The following is a 5,546-nucleotide window of genomic DNA, read 5'->3' as shown; positions in this document are numbered from 1 at the left end:
ACGGGAAGCACAGCTAGCGTTCCATTCACAGCCCTCTGCTGCCTGAGCAACTGATAAGCTGGCCCTGCTGAAGGATGAAAAGTGAATCTCATTTTGTCTTCCAGAGGAAAATTCATTGTCAGTGTCAGAGCCCGTATCAGCAATGAAAGGTCTCTGCAGCCAGTTGCAGGTCCAGGGGCCTTGGGTTGTACCCAGAGTGCACAGCATGGTCAGGCAGGCAACCATGGCAAAAAGAACAGCCAGCAAAAAGAACAGCCGGCAGGTTCTCCACATCCCAGTCATGGTGCGGGTGTTCAGTGGCAGACTGCTGCTTGAAAAAAAACCCGATCCCCTGGGACACTGCCTCAAAGACTCTACTTCCTGCTGACTCCTCTGTGTTAAATACTTGTTATCTCACTTTTCCTGGTTCCCCTTTGTTTAAAGTCAGCCCCCTAAGTAACGAATCAACCTGTTACTTTCTCCAGAGTCCTTTACTCTGGGATGTCACCTGGTTCTCTTGCTTATGTCCTTATTCTGGATTTTACTCAGATAACACTGCCTTTGTTGTCCCAGTTCAGGAGTGGGAGACAAGTACTCCATCAAGATCTCCAAGTGTTCCATTTATTCACCCACAATACAAGTGCTTAAATATCCTTCCCAGATCCTAATCCACTCCCACTCCCGTGGTACTTAGTAAAACAAGGTTCTGATGCTCAAAGTCACCAGGTGAAGATAATTTACAGTATTCCCCCCCCACACAACAGTCCCTAAAAAAAAAATCTTTTAAAAGAGATGAGAAAATGAAAATTCCCAAAAATATTACAGTCAAATTCTAGCGCTCCTAGATCAAGGAGAAAATATTGCAAGCAGCCAGAAAGAAATCATTGAAAGATCATGGAGCCACAGTCAGGATCATCCAAGATTTATTAGCTTCCCATATTAAAAGAACAGAAGATTTGGAATATTCCAGAGACCAAAGGGAACTAGTATTTGGGGAAAGGGATGGTCACTTAATGAATAGAGGACTTCCAGGTATTCCTGATGAAAACACCAGAGTTGAGTAGAAAAACATGCCTTTCAAACATATGATAAGAGAAACATAAAAAATTAACATAAGAGAGTAATTATAAGGGACTCAATAGAGTTGAATAGTTTATAGTTCTAAATAGGAAGATGACACATGTAACTTCAAAGAATTTTATCATTATTAGGGCAGTTAGACAGAGTCTGCATAGAAAGAAGGCAAGTTGATTGTGTTGAAATTATTTAAAAATTTTTAAAAATGGAAGGTCAAGAAGAAAGATGCACTGGGAAAAGGAGAAAGTCAGAGGAAGAATGGGACAAATATGCTCACATAAACAAAGCACACAAGAGTTTTAGTAGTGGAGAGGAAATGGGGCAGCAGGCAAAGCTTAAACCTCACTTTGTTCAGAGGGAAGAACATGTATACATATTCAATTGGATAATCACTTACTCAATAGGGAGATAAGGAAGGAATGGGATAAGAGATATGGAGAGGAGAAGTTGATCAGTGGATTGTGGGAAGAAGTGCTCAGAAACAAGTCTGACTTTTGAGGAGGGACAGGATAAAGAGAGAGAAAGAGGAAGAAACAAGAAAATAGAATAGAGTGAAATGCACAATTGTGAATGTTAATGAAATGAGCTAACCCAGAGAATGCAAGAAGATAGCAGAAGGGATTAGAAACCAAAATCAAATAATATGTTGTGAATAACAGGCATACTTGGGATAGAAAGACATAACCAGAGCTGAAATGAAGATCTGGATGAATCTATGGTGCTTTATCTAAAGTGAAAGGGATAGGTTTGGTAATCATGATCTCAGAAATACAAAGGCAAAATTAGGCCTAATCTAAAGAGAATCAGGGAAACTATAGTTTTTCCAAAAGGTACTATAGATTGAAGTAATATGAAAAAAAATTACAGTAAGATTCTCTGTAAAGACCTCATTGTTCAAATATGGAGGGAAGTGAGTCAAATTAATAAAAATAAGAACTATTCCTCAATTAATAAATGGTTAAAACATACGAACAAGTAGTTTTCAGAAGAAGAAAACAAAGCTATCTGTCTTTAATCAAATGAAAAAAATGATCTAGATCACTATTGCTTATGCAGTGATGAGGAACCTCTGGCCTCAAAATTCAAAAACTCTTGGCACTATCAAGGGATGAATTCATTAAATGTTTGACCACATATAGCCCTTAAATAATATTATAAATATCCAAATGGCCCTTGGCAGCAACAAGGTTCCCTGCCCCTCATTAGAGAGAGATAAATTAAGACAACTACTTCACATCTGTCGGAAATGGCAAATGCTGGAAAGGATGAAGAAAAATAGGACTCTTAATAAACTGTTGGTGGAAAAGTGAATTGGTTCAATCATCTTGAAGAACAATCTAGAACTATGGTCAAAGGGCTATAAAACAGTATATAACCTTTAGTCCAGTATCCTACTAGTCTGTACCTAAAGAAATCAAAGAAAAAGGAAGAGACCTATATGTATAAAAATACTTATATCAACTCTTTGTATATGGCAAAGAATTGGACATTGAAGGCAGGCTCATTAACTGGGGAATGGTTAAACAAGTTGTAGTATATGATGGAATATATAATGGAATACTATTTTGCTATAAGAAATGATGACCCAGTATACTTTCAGAAAAACCTGGAAAGACTTACATGAACTGATGCAAAGTGAAATGAAAAGAACTGGAAGAGCATTGTAACAGCAATATTGCAATGATTACTTAGACGCTCATCAATACAGTGATTCTAGATAATTCCAAAGAACTAAGGATAATGCTATCTATCTCCAGATAAAGAATTGATGAACGCTGAGTGCAAATTAAAATATAATGTTCTTGTTTTCTTTTAGGTTTTTTCTTTGCTGATTTTATGCTATAGTCAAGATTTCACATGTATTATCAATGTCATATTGTCTGCCTTCCCAGTGAGTGAGAAATAAGTAGGAAGAAGGGAGACAATCTGCATCTTAAAATTTTAAAAGATGAAAATGTTTTTAAAATAATAATCTTTTAATTTAGGAATTAATTGTAGCCTAAAAATCCTAAAGAAAGGGCAGGTTGAAAAATCTTAGAAATAATATATAAGTTCATTAAAGAAAATGAAAACAAGTATTTTGTGCCAAGTTCCTCACAGTTACCATTCTCTTTCTTTGGAGTTGCTTCACTCAACACTTCACTGAAGTGACTTTCTTAGCCACAACTATTCAAGACACTTGAGGAAGTACAGCATGGAGAGATAGAGGTGGGGACTTTTGCCTTTCAGGCAGATATTACCCAGCTTATGTCCTTGATTATCAACACCCTTTATTCCAATAAAAAACAATCTTCCTTCTACATGAAGGCATTTCCAATGCTTCTGATGCCCAGGACAAGATCCATTATGAGACTCTGACAGATTCTCCCAAATTGGACAGTGATAAAGAGCTGAAGATTGGCATCATTCAACACTCAGGAACATTCTCTAACCTTGGTGTACACCAGCATTGGCATGACAAAAGATGATTTGATTAATAATTTGGGAACCATTGCCAAGTCTGGCACCAAGGTTTTCATGAAGGCTTTGCAGGTTGGAGAATACCTTGGTCAGTTTGGTATGGGTTTTTTCTCTGCTTACTTGGTGGTAGAGAATCTAGTTGTCATCACCAAGCACAATGATGATGAACAGAATGCCTGGGAATCTTCTGCCTGATGGCTCCTTCATAGTTCATTCTGACCAAGGTGAGCCAATTGAGAGAGGTCCCAAGATGATCTTACATATGAAAGAAGATCAGACAAAGTATCTGGAAGAGAGGCAGGTCGAGGAGGTGGTAAAGAAGCGCTCATAGTTCATTGGCTAGCCTATCACACTTTATTTGGCGAAAGCATGAGATGATATGGCTGAAGATAAGGAGGAAAAAAAGAAAAGTCAGCTAAGGATGAAGAGAAAACCAAGACTGAGGATGGAGAATCTGATGAAGAAGATAAAAACAAGGACAACTACATTGATCAGTAAGAACTGAGCAAGACCAAGCACATCTAGACATAGAATCCTGATGACATCAGCCAAGAGGAGTATGGCAAGTTTTATAATAGTCTCACCAATGACTGGGAACATCATTTTGCAGTAAAGCACCTCTCTGTGGAAGGTCAGCTGGCATTCAGAGCTCTGTTGTTTATCCCCTGCCAGGCTTTATCTCTTTGAAAACAAAAAAGAACAACAGTAAGCTTTCTGTGTAGTATGTGTTCGTCATGGACAGTTGTGATGAGCTTTTTCCTGAATATCTTAATTTTATCCGAGGTTGGTGGATTTTTGAGGATTTGCCTCAGAAAGATGCTGTAGTAGAGTAAGATCTTTTCACAAGAACATTGTGAAAAAGTGTCTAGAATTCTTCCCTGAACTGGTGGAAGACAGAGAGAATTTCAAAAAGTTCTATGAGACCTTTGTGAAACATCTGAAACTTGAAATCCATGAGGACTCAACCAACAGGTGCCCCTTTTATGAACTACTATGCTATCACATGTCTCACTCAGGAGTTGAGATGACTTCCTTGTCTGAATATATATATAATATATATATATAAAATGAAGGAAACCCAGAAATGCATCTACTATATCACTGGTGAGAACAAGCGGTTGGTCAACTCTGCTTTTGTGGAATGGGCATAGAAGCATAGCTTTGAAGTAGGCTATATGACAGAGTCTAGTGATTAGTATTGTGTGTAGTTGATAAAGGAATTCAATAGAAAGATCCTTATCTCTGTTACTAAGGAAGGGTTAGAACTTCCAAAGGATGAAGAAGAAAAGAAAAAAAATGGAGAAAAGCAAGGCGAAATTTGAGAACTTGTATAAGGTAAAAAAGGAAATTCTGGTTAAGAAAGTTGAGAATGTAACAATGTCCAATTGACTGGTGTCTTTTTCTGTTGCATTGTGACTAGTACATATGGCTCAACAGTCAACATGGATCACATAATGAAGGCTCATTTTACAACTGTACAATGGGTTATATCATGACCAAGGAAAACCTAGAAATAAACTTGGATCAACCCATTGTGGAGACTCTCAGGCAGAAGACTGAGGCAGACAAGAATGACAAGGCTGTGAAAGACCTGATGGTGCTGCTTTTTGAGACAATTGCTATCTTCAGACTTCTCCTCTGAAGATTCCAAGATTCACTCAAATTGAATTTACCACATGAATAAAATCAGGTCTTGACAATGATGAGGATGAGTTGACAGCAGAAAAACCTTATACTGCTGTCCTAAAGAAACCCCACCTCTTGAAGATGAAGATGCATTCCCATAGAGGAAGTACATTATATAAACCTCTGCATCAGATACCACCTTCTGTATAATTCCCTTTGATTCCCACAGCAACAGTAGAGGCTCTGTCCTGCCTAGTTCCATTTGTCCTGTAATGTTTTTTTCTTTTTTTTTTCTTTCTTCCTGTTTTCTTGTGTATTAGGGAAGGGTTTACAGGGTTCCTGTTCCCCCTCTCCTGATCTAGAGAATAGGATGTTGTGTATTGTGGGCTGTTAATATTTGTCTT

The 5,546-nt window shown here is 37.9% G+C and overlaps 1 pseudogene; it reads left to right on the top strand.

Annotated features, from left to right (window-relative positions):
* The first annotated feature begins 223 nt into the window (after positions 1-223).
* LOC141507371 (heat shock protein HSP 90-beta pseudogene) lies at positions 224-5,303 on the top strand (annotated as a pseudogene).
* The last annotated feature ends 243 nt before the right edge of the window (positions 5,304-5,546 follow it).

This window comes from Macrotis lagotis, chromosome 1 (assembly GCF_037893015.1).
Source record: "Macrotis lagotis isolate mMagLag1 chromosome 1, bilby.v1.9.chrom.fasta, whole genome shotgun sequence".
Taxonomy (NCBI): domain Eukaryota; kingdom Metazoa; phylum Chordata; class Mammalia; order Peramelemorphia; family Peramelidae; genus Macrotis; species Macrotis lagotis.
Note: the sequence above shows the minus strand (reverse complement) of the source record. Positions and strands in the feature narration are given on the sequence as shown.